The sequence below is a fragment of the Carassius gibelio genome, chromosome B4 (assembly GCF_023724105.1).
Source record: "Carassius gibelio isolate Cgi1373 ecotype wild population from Czech Republic chromosome B4, carGib1.2-hapl.c, whole genome shotgun sequence".
In the NCBI taxonomy this organism is placed as follows: domain Eukaryota; kingdom Metazoa; phylum Chordata; class Actinopteri; order Cypriniformes; family Cyprinidae; genus Carassius; species Carassius gibelio.
In genome coordinates, this window is record NC_068399.1 from 8,516,371 (window position 1) to 8,530,398 (window position 14,028).

The following is a 14,028-nucleotide window of genomic DNA, read 5'->3' on the forward strand; positions in this document are numbered from 1 at the left end:
TATTCAGTACATGTACATTAAATTAACATACTTTCCAGAAGGCCAATAATTCACTAAAAATGTTTTAGTGTAAAAATTGGTCTTACATGAAGTGTTCTAATTCGTTGAGATATTGGTGGGTTTTTGTTATATGTGAGCCAAAATCATCACAAATTAAAAGAAACAAAGACTTAAACTATTTCTGTCTGTGTGCATTGAATTTATTTAATACACGAGTTTCACAGTTTGAATTGAATTACTGAAATAAATGAACTTTTCCACGACATTGTAATTTGAGTAAATGCATCTTTGGACTATAATCCTTTATTGACAATGTTCAATAAATCTATGTGAACACAAATAAACCGCTACTGACGTTACTGAATATGAATGCTTGGTGGATAAATATCAAATATCAAAGCTAGAGTCTTTAATGTTTAACGTGCTGTGAAAGTAAAACAACAATAATATGGGGCCATCGCAATCTTTGACCGGAAAGGGGTTAAGGTTAAAAAAAACATTATTTTCCATATAAGGCACATTATTGTTTCTCATCTATTCCCCACCTTCTGAAACGCGTCGATTTTTACAAGGCTCATCAGTCTGAAAAAGAGAGGTGTGTAAGGCACGTTTATAAACTGAATAACTTAAGTTTGAACTGCCAAGCTTTAAAGAAACAGCCGTTGTGCCACAGATGCATTGCAAGAGGAAACAGTCTTCATCCTACATAAAATGCGCAGCACACATCTGAATATTTGGGTTGGACTGTTCTCTTAACAATGTTGAAATACAACTTAACCACTGATTTCTAGTCGTGTCCTCTTTTGTAAGGCCAAACTAGTAGTTTAACAATAAAACACACAGCAACTCCACAACATGGCAGCGGGGGCAACAGAGAGAAAAAAAGTTAAGCCATCTTTCTTATCATGATCATTTGGGAGGCGTTATGCAAATCTTCCCACATAGTGACGTGGAGATGTGGGGGCATGTCTTTGCTTCTTTATAGCACTATATAACACTCAAAAGAAAAAGGAAAAATTTAATTGAATTTAATTGAATATGACCCAGTTAAAATCAACCTGCAACCTACCTTGACACACTTCCCACATATTTTTTTAAAAGTGTGCTGAACTGTTTAGAATCAGATCTCTTAGAAGTGGTGAACGCCTCACTTCTTTCCGGGAGTTTTCCAAACTTCCTGAAAACTGGAGTCATTAAAACCCTTCTGAAAAAGAGCAGTCTTGATAGCACCATGTTGAGCAATTATAAACCAATATCAAATCTTCCTTTCATAGGCAAGATTATTGTGTTTAGTCCACTGAACCACTACTTAAACTCGAATGGATTCCATAAGACCTCCGTTCATCTTCGAAACACAGTTTAAGATATTTTAGATTTAGTCCGAGAGCTCTCAGTCCCTCTATTGAAGCTGTGTGTACGGTATACTGTCCATGTCCAGAAAGGTAAGAAAAACAAAGTAGTCCATGTGACATCAGAGGGTCAGTTAGAATTTTTTTGAAGTATCAAAAATACTTTTTGGTCCAAAAATAGCAAAAACTTTCGACTTTATTCAGCATTGTCTTCTCTTCAGTGTCTGTTGTGAGAGAGAGTTCAAAACAAAGCAGTTTGTGATATCTGGTTCGCGAACAAATCATTCGATGTAACCAGGTCTTTTTGAATCCGTTCCGGAATCCTCATACCTCCAAAATCATTATTTTTCAGGAAATGAAAAAAACTGCATATTTTTTGAGTTATTCAACATTGTTTTGTTAAAGTTGAAATTATACCTTATATTGCTATCATATACTGTTGTGTACCAACATTTCCCCAAAATCATGTTTTATTGGAGATACGAGTTTTATGACTTGGGAGAATGGACATACGAGTTTATGCTCTCATTGATAAGTATGATACGGACACAGACGTCGCTGCTGCCAGCAATGTTCATCAAAGTCTGTGGTCACTTTGAGCCTTTTGACAAGAGACAAGGCTTATGAGCTAATCAAAGCAACTGATTGTGGTTACATACATCTTCCTAAACTCGATTTTAAATGTTAGAGCTATGAGTGATGCAATACCAAAATAAAACGATAAACTGACTAGGCTAATAGGCGGAAATTAATCTGCATGCAATATTGGCGATCGCATTGAACCCTTTCACTAGAGAAAAGGCTTCAATAATTAACCAAAGCTAACGACTGTGGTTACATACATCTTCCTAAACTCAATTTTAAAGGGTTGAGAGCTATAAGTGATGCAATACAAAAAAACGATGAGCTGATTAAGATGTCTAACTTGCTTGTAAACTTACCTTCGAGGCTCACAGGCTTCCTTCTGCACCGAAGCATGTATCTAACCTAACTAGTTTCACTCGTTATTGAACCCAAAGATGCATACTTGGCACCCGTAGACAGCCTTTTTTCTCCCATAAATAAAAACCTTGCTACTTGTGATGTTTTACATGCACAGTGCCAAGAGAGGAATAGTCTATAAGTAGGCCTAACAGTTTAACTTAAAGTCAGTAAAATAATAATAAAAACAATAATTTAATGGTGGTATCCAAAACATCCAATTTAATTCAAGTATTATATTAGATACATTTTAAAACTTCATTGCACATGCATAATAAGCCGAGTATTAAGTAGATATTTGAAATACATCAATAACTGATATCACAGTGTAACACAGATAACATTGCCATCATATTGACTGTGTTTATACTGCATTTTTTATTAAGCTAGTGAAGTAAATGGTTATAAAAGCTGTGAAAGTCCTTTGGCAATCTTACTAAATATGACGACAAAAACCAATAGACTAAGTCTATGGCATGCTGTTTTTGTGCAGTAAATTAGTTATCCTCGTCAGAAACAAAACCATGGAAGATTTTAGTCAACAAGATAGCTACCGTCCAATGCTAGACCCAGCAGAAAGAAAAATCTAGCATCCTAGCACAATACATGACACCTTAGCACTACCATTACTTCTAGATAAAACTGTTATACATACTATAAATAAACTTTAATATATAATTCATATAACTTAATCATGAATAACCATTGTTTTGAGGACATTTACCTCAGAGGACGTGCTGCTCGACGAGGATTCGTTGTGACTCTCGGTCTTGATTGTGGTGCGAAGCTCCCGCGGTATGAAGAAGAGGTGGAGTTACGAGACTTCTCAGACAGTTGAAGTGTCCAATGGAGTTACGTGATTTGCTCTCCAGCTATTTTTAAGACTTTAGATTGGTAAATAATTTGTAAAATTAACATATCCACGTGGGGACTGACCAATAGCATGGATTTGTGAAAAATATGAAATTTACAAAATTTGGACATAGGAGGTTCCGCCCGACAGCGACGATTTATTGAATGAACTAGGGCTGTGCGATATGGACAAAAAATAAATAAAAATAAAACCTATCGCAATTCCTTTTTCCTACATTTTGCGATTTCGATTTTAATCACAATTTCGACACAAACGGATATGCTTTAGTCAAATACATTCAGTATTATGTTGAAACTTTCCAAAAGAAAACCAATTAGAGCTTTATCAAAAAGTTTTGACGTCTCTAGAACAGACATAAGTCAAAATATTCACTATAGTAAAGGTGTAACAATTCGTAGACTTATGGCAAACAAAATATAAATAAATCCCCCTTTTTTTCGTTTTTGCCATGCATTGTTCCTAGAGCCCATTAATTATAGCGGTGCCTCAGGTGTTGAAATAGATTTGTTACACAGTATACAGGTTCACACGTAGGCCTACCCCCGTTTGCAGTGCGTATATAGTATGTATACGCGGTGCAGAAGCAGCAGCGAGAGCACATTAATATACACGAAAGCACATTAAAATAAGTGAATCTCTCCGCTCCCATGCATATTTCCTTTGCTCTGTCACAAAATCAGACGTGCTTTCTCAAATACATGCTGCTCTCGTCCGGAGAGAGTGTGTGCACTTAAAACGTGTCTCCTCTCACTTAAACTGTGCACTCACAACTCTCTCTATGATCATATGCTAGATATTATTTTCGCACATTTTTATCTCTAGCCTTTTACCGCGTGCAGTGTAAATGCTCTGGATTAGGGCTGGGACAACGCATCGAGGTTATCGATGACGTCGACGCAAAAATATACGTAGACACAAAATATGCGCATCGATTCGGCGACCTGTTTTTATTTCTCAAAAAACGTTTGCAAAACGTTTTCCTTATGTGCGCTGAATATACGCGATGGCCAGATCAACATTCTGTCCAACGTTATATAACCAATCCAGGGGTTTTTCTGCATTGATCTTTTTTTTTGGTGGCTGTCAAAGCCTTATTTGATCGTTGAGTGATGTGAAATAGAATGACTGCTGCATCAGAGCGCGTACGAAAGAGGGCCCCGGCTGCGCGCGCACACTCTCAGTCTTCAAACAACACGAGCGCTTCTTGCTCTCTCTCCCTTGTGCATATTAATCAAAATCATTAAACACGACAGAAAAAGGGCGAAACACCAAAGTTTCACGTGCGCTCGCGCACTCACAGTCTTCAAACTACATGAGCGCTGTCTTGCTCGCTCTCTCTCTCTCTCTCTCTCTCTCTCTCCCCCTCATGCATATTAACCAAAATCATTAGACACGATTGAAAAAGGGCGAAACACCAAAGTTTCACGTGCGCTCGCGCACTCACAGTCTTCAAACTACATGAGCGCTGTCTTGCTCGCTCTCTCTCTCTCTCTCTCTCTCTCCCCCTCATGCATATTAACCAAAATCATTAGACACGATTGAAAAAGGGCGAAACACCAAAGTTTCACGCGCAGTCACAGTCTTCAAACTACACGAGCGCTGTCTTGCTCTCGCTCTCTCTCTCTCTCTCTCTCTCCCTCGTGCATATTAACCAAAATCATTAGACACGATAGAAAAAGGGTGGAACGCCAAAGTTTCATGTGGAGATTTTTTTTTTCTCTCCATGACAGGCTGCTGTTCATTTTTATTTATTTTTTAATTATTTTTGGAAAAGTACTCTCTGTATTAGCTTAAAGCCCTCAAGTTTACATTGGTTACTGTATTATTTCAATTGCTCTAAACAAGTATTTTGGGTGACCTTTTTTATTGAATGCTAGACATCAAGTTGTAAAGAAGACCTTTTTTCAGTAAGCTAGGCCCTATGTGTTCAGTAAGCTTGTTTCAGTAAGCTATGTCTTTTCAAGGCTTCAAGGTTTTATTGAATGCTATCTCCATACATTTACATTACATTTACATTTATTCATTTAGCAGACGCTTTTATCCAAAACGACTTACAGATGAAGACAGTGGAAGCAATCAAAAAAAAAAAAAAAAAAGAGCAATGATATATAGGTGCTATAACAAGTCTCAGTTAGGTTAACACAGTACACGTAGCATGGGATTTTAACTAATATAATAAATAAAAAGAAAACAGATAGAATAAAAAAATAAAAGAATAGAGCAAGCTAATTAGAGGTCTTTACACATACACACACACACATACATATACAACTGCATAATAAATGAAAAGAAAATAGAATACAAAAAGATTAGAAAGGTAGTTAGATTTTTTTAAAGAATAGAATTAGAATAGTGAGTGTTAAAGTTAGAGGGTTAAATAAAGATGAAAGAGATGTGTTTTAAGCCGATTCTTGAAGATGGCTAAGGACTCAGCTGCTCGGATTGAGTTGGGGAACATTTAATTTAAAAGTCCGTAAAAGTGACTTTGTGCTTCTTTGGGATGGCACAATCAAGCGACGTTCACTTGCAGAACGCAAGCTTCTAGAGGGCACATAAGTCTGAAGTAACGAATTTAGGTAAATGGGTGCAGAGCCAGTGGTAGTTTTGTAGGCAAACATCAATGCCTTGAATTTTATGCGAGCAGCTATTGGAAGCCAGTGCAAATTGATAAACAGAGGTGTGACGTGTATTCTTTTTGGCTCATTAAAAATTAATCTTGATGCTGCGTTCTGAATTAATTGTAAAGGTTTGATAGAATTGGCTGGAAGACCTGCCAAGAGGGCATCGCAATAGTCCAGCCTGGACAGAACAAGAGCTTGAACAAGGAGTTGTGCAGCATGTTCCGAAAGAAAGGGCTTGATCTTCTTGATGTTGAATAAAGCAAATCTGCAGGATCGGACAGTTTTAGCAATGTGGTCTGAGAAAGTCAGCTGATCATCAATCATAACTCCAAGGCTTCTAGCTGTTTTTGAAGGAGTTATGGTTGATGTGCCTAACTTGATGGTGAAATTGTGATGGAACGATGGGTTTGCTGGAATCACAAGCAGTTCTGTCTTGGCAAGGTTGAGTTGAAGGTGATGGTCCATCATCCAGGAAGAAATGTCAGTTAGACAAGCTGAGATGCGAATAGCTACCGTCGGATCATCAGGATTGAATGAGAGGTAGAGTTGAGTGTCATCAGCATAGCAGTGGTATGAAAAGCCATGTTTCTGAATGACAGAACCTAATGATGCCATGTAGACCGAGAAGAGAAGTGGTCCAAGAACTGAGCCCTGAGGCACCCCAGTAGTTAGATGTTGAGACTTGGACACCTCACCTCTCCAAGATACTTTGAAGGACCTATCTGATAGGTAAGACTCAAACCATTGAAGTGTTGTTCCTGAGATGCCTTTTGCCAGTAGCGTTGATAGGAGGATCTGGTGGTAAACCGTGTCAAAAGCAGCGGACAGATCAAGCAGGATAAGTACTGAAGATTTGGATTCTGCTCTTGCCAGTCTTAGAGCTTCAACAACTGAGAGCAAGACCGTCTCAGTTGAATGTCCATTTCTGGAGCCAGATTGGTTGCTGTCAAGGAGATTGTTTTGTGTGAGAAATGTAGAGACTTGTTTGAACACAGCTCGTTCAAGTGTTTTTGCAATAAAAGGAAGAAGGGAAACTGGTCTGTAGTTCTCTAAAAGAGATTGAGGTTGGGTTTCTTAAGTAGTGGAGTTATACATGCCTGTCTAAATGATGAGGGAAAAACACCAGTGTGGAGGGAAGTGTTGATGATGTGAGTGAGTGCAGGTACAACTTCAGGAGAAATGGCTTGAAGGAGATGAGATGGAATTGGATCAAGCGGGGAAGTTGTAGGGTGATTAGAAAGGATGAGTTTTGACACTTCTGCCTCAGAGAGTGAAGATAAGGATGTAAATGAGTGTAAGTTTGCTGGTGATATGAGCTTGACTGATTGTGGTGTGGAAAATTGTGCACTAATGTGTTTAATTTTATCAATGAAAAATGTTGCAAAGTCGACAGCTATTAGAAATGAAGCAGGAGGAGGAGGAGGAGGACAAAGAAGTGAGGAAAATGTTTTAAAAAGCATGCAAGAGTTAGATGAATTGTTAATTTTGTTATGGTAGTATGTCCTTTTAGCAGAGGAGACATTAGCAGAGAAAGAAGATAGAAGTGACTGATACACAATAAGATCAGTAGTATTTTTGGACTTGCGCCACACCCTTTCAGAAGCTCTAAGCTTAGAACGGTGTTCGCGTAGAACATCAGATAACCAAGGGGCAGAAGGGGTGTTACGGGCTGGCCTGGAAGATAAGGGGCAAACAGTGTCTAAACAAGATGTAAGAGTGGAGCAGAAAGTATCAGTAGCACTGTTAGCATCCAAAGATGCAAACAGTTTAGGGGAAGGAAGTGAAGATGAAACCATTGCAGATAGCCAATATAAGTGCAAAGTAATGCATTCTTAGTCAGTCTTTTATTTTGTAATTTTAAGAGCAATAAACATTTATTGCAATGTTAAGGAATTCATGTTTTTTTCATTCAGATATGTAAATCAACATGTATAAATTGTTAGTAGTCAATTAATGGGGAGATAATCGAAAGCGAATTAATTAAATTATTTAAAAATTAATCGTTAGATTAATCGATGCATTGAAAAAATAATCGCTAGATTAATTGTTTAAAAAATAATCATTTATCCCAGGCCTACTCTGGATCCTTTAACATGGGCTTGGAAAAAAGGCGCATCACAGACAGTGTGTGAATCTGGAGTTAGGTATATGCCCAGTTTATTCTGTTTTCGCGCTAGGTGCGTTGCATTCTGATTGGATCGGATAGCATACTGCCAGAGGCCAGGGCTGAGGATATTTGAGCTATAAAGCCATTTAGAAATCGCGTATGCTCAAATCATGATTTTATGACGATTTCTATTAAATCACACAGCCCTAGAATGGACTGGAAATTAAGAGGAAATTACACTGGAGCAAGCAGTCAGGAGGGAACATATTGAAAGCCATTTATGCATGTTTGAATTTGATGTTCTGTAGCATATTCAGCAAAAATATAAATTGGTGGTTTATTCCTTACAGTTTAATATTTCTTTTTTTTTTTTTTTATTAAATGAAATGTTATTATTTTATAACTTAGATATTTTTACATATATTAACATTATTATTTATTTTAATAGTAATTGGTGGCCCACCTGCAACACCACCGCGACCAGTGCTTTAAGTGACCCAAAAGAGGTGCCGGTACTCTATATCCTATATATATATATTTTTTTTCTTTTTTTTTTTTTTTTGATGACTCCCCTCATCCCCTGAGGTAACAACAACTATATTGAAGGGGTTTTATATACAGCAGTCAACAGACGACCTTATAAAAAAAAAAAAAAAATCCTTTTTATTAGTTTGTGGATTTGCTTGAGCTAGAAAGAGCTACTGAACATAAATAAAATGTGCAAAAGGATTTTGAAAAAATACCCTTAGAATAGGGTGACCAGATGAGATTGGCATGAGTTTGGTAAGGGGTGTCTGCGGTCTTGGGTCACGGGATGGGGGCTTATGATATTAGACTTCATAGTCTATAATAAAAGATAATGAATTTCAAACCTTAACTAAACACATTTTTATTCAAAGACCAACCGTCTGTCATTACTCTTTAGTCTGCCACAAGAAACAACGACATTAAAATCATGAACTCAAATGTCATTGTAAAAAGAAGAAAAGAAAAAAACAATGACTGTTGTAACAGTTTGTAAATCAGACGTTTCTGTAACACTACGTTAATGAGCTTAAACTTATTTTTTGTACACAGTGCCGTGAACTGTCAATCACTCCTGTACGCGTGTATCACTGTCCTCCTCACAGCTGCAGCAACTTGCGCTCTCTTCATCAAGATTTTAAAAAAATGGGGACAAAAATGTCGTATTGTCTTTGTGCATATAGATTAATTCGATAAATGAATATCTAAATTCTAACCTAGCCGCCTACGGTACTTTTTTAGAAAAAAGATGCTGCAGCCAATGAGCAGCCGGCGGGGGCTGGTTGCAGGACGATTCCTCCGCAGACAGTTTTTAATGTTATCAGACAATAACTACTTAAGATTTTGATTTTGCTTTTGCTTTTGACAATTAGGGCCATATTCGGGATTCGGGACAACAGTTTAGATTTCGGGACTGTCCCGAATTTTTCGGGATATCTGGTCACCCTACCTGAAAGAGCTACTGCATTATTTCATTAGCTTGTGATTTCATTTGATTGTGTTATTTAAGTACTAAGAGTCTGAAACCAGTAGCGCATATTAAGTGCTCTCTGTACTTGAATTATTATCAAACCGATTATGCACATTTCACACATTCTTTATGGCCACGTTGAGTACAGACAGCTGCAAAAGCGACGCATGCGCTAATTACCTACTTGTAAAACTCAAGGGAATGTAGTCTCTTCTCTCGGTGGGATGATGTGGAGCTTACATTATGAAGGGCGATCTGAAAAGCGGCAGCGCAGGCAAAATAGTAAAACCTTTATTAAAACAGATGTCCAAATGAGCGTACCGGTACGCTCAAAGAATGTTCTGGGCGGCGGTACGCTCAAGAGCTATATTTGGAAGTGGCGATACTGAGTACCGGTGCGTACCGGCCCACTTAAAGCACTGACCGCGACTCACTAGGGGGCCGTGGCCCACAGGTTGAAAACCACTGCTGTAGAGTATAGATGTCTGGAGCACAAACTTGCATCATTGATCCTTTACATGCAGACAATTTTGCATGTTTCAAAAAGTGCAATTCAGGAGATATTAACTTGGATGTGTGATATTGTTTAGTTGTCTAGGTATACAGCAAAACAATCAATCAGGGACATTTTAAGAAAGTATGAAAGTCACATTGATGAGTCATTGGCAGAAGAGCTTGCTGACTTAATATCATCAGAAGTGCTCCAAACAAATCCTGTTTTTACAGCCACTGCAAAGAAGGGTACTCTTTCAACAGAATATAGATGGAATGCTTATTTTAAAGAGCATTTTCAAGTAGTTGATCCTGTGGAGTACCAATTTGATAGACTACACCAAAATAGCTTTGTCTATGTCCCAGTGTTGAAAGTTATTTGTCTTTGAAAAAGCTATTTTTGTTGAGGAGAATTTACCAGGACTGTACACATCAACTTGTAGTGGACAGTATTACAAAGAAACCCAACTTTTAGGGGTACAAAATGATTGCATTTCAGTGTCAATGTACACGGATGAAGAAATGGGTGGGGAAGTCGTGGCCTAATGGTTAGAGGGTTGGACTCCCAATTGAAGGGTTGTGAGTTCTAGTCTCGGGCCGGACGGAATTGTGGGTGGGGGGTAGTGCATGAACCGCTCTCTCTCCACCTTCAATACCATGACTTAGGTGCCCTTGAGCAAGGCATCGAACCCCCAACTGCTCCCCGGGCGCCGCAGCATAAATGGCTGCCCACTGCTCCGTGTGTGTGTTCACTGCTCTGTGTGTGTGCATTTCGGATGGGTTAAATGCAGAGCACAAATTCTGAGTATGGGTCACCATACTTGGCTGAATGTCACTTCACTTCACTTATGAATTTGAGGTTTGCAATCCCTTGGGGACTTCAAAAAAGATTCACAAAATCACAGCAGTTTATTGGGTGCTTCTGAATTTGCCTGCCAAATTCCGTTCCTCACTTCCCTCAATACAACTTGCTACGCTTGGAAAAAGCAGTAATATAAAACAGTTTGGCTATGACACATTTGTTGATCCACTGTTAAAAGACATGAAAGACCTTGAGCAGAAAGGTGTGTTCATTGAAGCACTGAATGCACATCTCAGAGGAATGGTGCATTGTGTATATGCTGACAATCTTGGGGCACACAGTCTTGCTGCCTTTCAAGAAAGCTTTCAGGCTGAAAACCTGTGTAGATTTCGCCAAATCAGCAAAGATGACATACAGACACAATATGCTAGTTGTTTTCAGCTTCGAACCGTTGAACAGCACAACTCCATTACAAATGAACTGAGAGACCACCATGAGCTTCAGAGCAGACTGGGTGTAAAAAAATAATGTGTTCTCAGTAAGCACCTTTCTTTCTTTCACTCAATAACTGGGTTCCCTCCAGATGTCCTCCATGACACTTTCGAAGGAATTGTTCCATCTGAGTTATCAGTGTGCTTAAAATAACTCATAACAAAGAAATATTTTTCTCTTGATACTCTGAACAAAGTATAAAGTCCTTTCCTCACAAGGACTCAGACAGAGTAAACAGGCCCCAAGTAATTTCCCGGTCCAGTTCTCAAAAAACCATAGGTGGGAATGGGCATGAGAATTGGGCATTGCTATGCTTATTACCATTATTGATTGGTAATCTTGTACTCAATTGTGAGCCCACTTGGGAAATTTTGATGGACTTGAGAGAGATAGTGGAGTTGGTTATGTCAGTCAAGTTCTCAGAAGCAATGTTATACTTTTTAGAATGAAAAATTGTAGAACACAGACAAATACTCCAAGACACATTCCCAAACCTGAAATTGTGCCCGAAACACCACTATGTGGAGCATTATCCACACCCGATTCGCTGTTTTGGGACATTAGTCAAACATTGGATAATTCAGATTCGAGGCAAAGCACAGCTATTTCAAAGGTGTTGTCCACATGTTCAAAAACATTCCACTCACCTTGGCAACTAAGCATCAGCTTATGATGGCCCATTCTCTCAATGGTCCAAGTCTCTTTTCACCACCTTTGTCTGTGCAGAAGGTAAAAACTTTAAGAACATGTACATTGGTTCAACCGTAATTTTATGAAGCTATGAAAACACTTTTTGTTGGTACTCTCCATAATGTCACTATGGTGAAGTGGGTGAGATGAATTGTTGAATAAAGTGTTTTTTTTTTTTTTTTTTGCAAACACAAATAATCCTTGTAGCTTCATAAAATTACAGTTGAGCTGCTGATGTCACATGGACTATTTTGTCAGTGTTCTTGGTAACTTTATGGACCTTGAATATATGTTAGGACCCTTGCTGTCTATGCAGAGTTAGAGAGCTCTCGGATTTATATATTAAAAAAAAATCTTAATTTTTGTTCCGAAGGCGAACAAAGGTCTTAGGGGCTTTGAAACGTCATGAGGGTGAGTAATTAATGATATAATTTTCATTTTTGGTGAACTATCCCTTCATGTGACTTGCCTAGGTTTAGCAAATTATAAAAAAAAATATTTTTAAGAACTACCCCGTTTTAAGTATTTTTACGTTACCACATATTACGCTTTGCCATATACTTAATGTACTTTGTTTTACAGAATATGCGGCTCCGTTTCGTATTGGCCACTGATAATATTAGGAGGCTGAATATTTTGGAAAATCTCACTTCAGTTGAACAATTGAAAACAATTCTTCAAGAAAAGCTTGAAATCAAGGATGATTTTCTGATTCAGTTTGAGGATCCTGAGTTCGGAAATTAACTCTGTAACTTGACCAGTATAACAGACCTTCCACCAGAAAGAGCAGTGCTCAAGATACTCCAGAATGTACATGAAGACTCAGAAGCAGAGACCTCGATTTCCTCTTTAGACACTGCCAGTATGTCCTCTCCATCTGATAGCTCAAACCAGAGTTTCCCCTTTGTGTCTGTAGACAGCGTGAAAATTCTCAGTGGCCATCTCCTTTCCCGATTCCCATTTTTTCATTCAAAGCTTACCCAAACAATCAAGAGTTGGAGTCTGTGTCTGCTGCACTGATTGAAAAGTATCCATGTCTAAAGGACCCAGGCTCAGGAACAGGTTATCACAGCTGGACTATGAGCATCAAATATAAGGTTGGAAATTACCGTCAGAAACTACGAAACGCAGGTTGCTCTGAAGTCACTGTGAACCAAAAAAAGAGTGAACAATGACTCTAGATGTTTATATCAAAAAGATGTTAAATAAACTTCCTCCCGGACAACCCAGTAGGGCAGACAGATTATTCCTTACAAAAGGAAAAAAGATGCACTACAGGAGGAAATGAAGAAGAAACATTTCAACATGGCAGTTGTTGACTCCAAAATGGATCTGACTTTCTCTCTGAGAAGGAAGGAGATAGTTGATGATGAACCTCTTGTGGCTGATGTCCTAAAACAATGGCCAGCATTGTTTTTGGAAGATCAGGTGAGTTTATGTATTTGAGATTATTTATTTATTTAAAGATTAATTAACTTGTGTAGTCTTAATTCTTATGGTTCACTGTGTGTGTGTGTTAAGGTCTGTGCTGATTTTTACAGAATTACACAAACCAACCTGAAGAGTACCTTTTTGTCAAAGATGATTATGTTGTACCGATCACGTGGTGGAGCCTATGGAGATGAAATGAAGACCCTCCTAGACCAACTTGATCAAGTAATAATTTAGCAAATAAAGTAATCATTTTGTGTCAAATCATGTAAACATTGTAAAATTAGTAACCAGTGAATGAGCATACTAGTTGCCCTTGAACACTCATTCTCCAACTCTTCCAGAGATAAAAAGTTGAGTTTTACTGTTTTTTTCTTAATTCATTCAGCTGATCTCCGGGTCTGGCGATAGCACTTTTAGCACTGCTTAGCACAGATCATTGAATCTGATTAGACCAGTAGCATCGCGTTCAAAAATAACCAAAGTGTTTTTATATTTTTCCTAGTAAAGACCAGCGGAAGATGAAAAGGGATGAGTGTTGTTATTGTACATAATATGTATGTATAAATTATGTACAAATAAATGAATTATATTCTTCTTTACGTTTGTTTGTGTGTGTGAACAAACCCCCCTCCCCTTTGAATATCTCCCTAATTCTGAGGTCTCAAGGTTGGCTAGTATGTCCTGAAGTCAT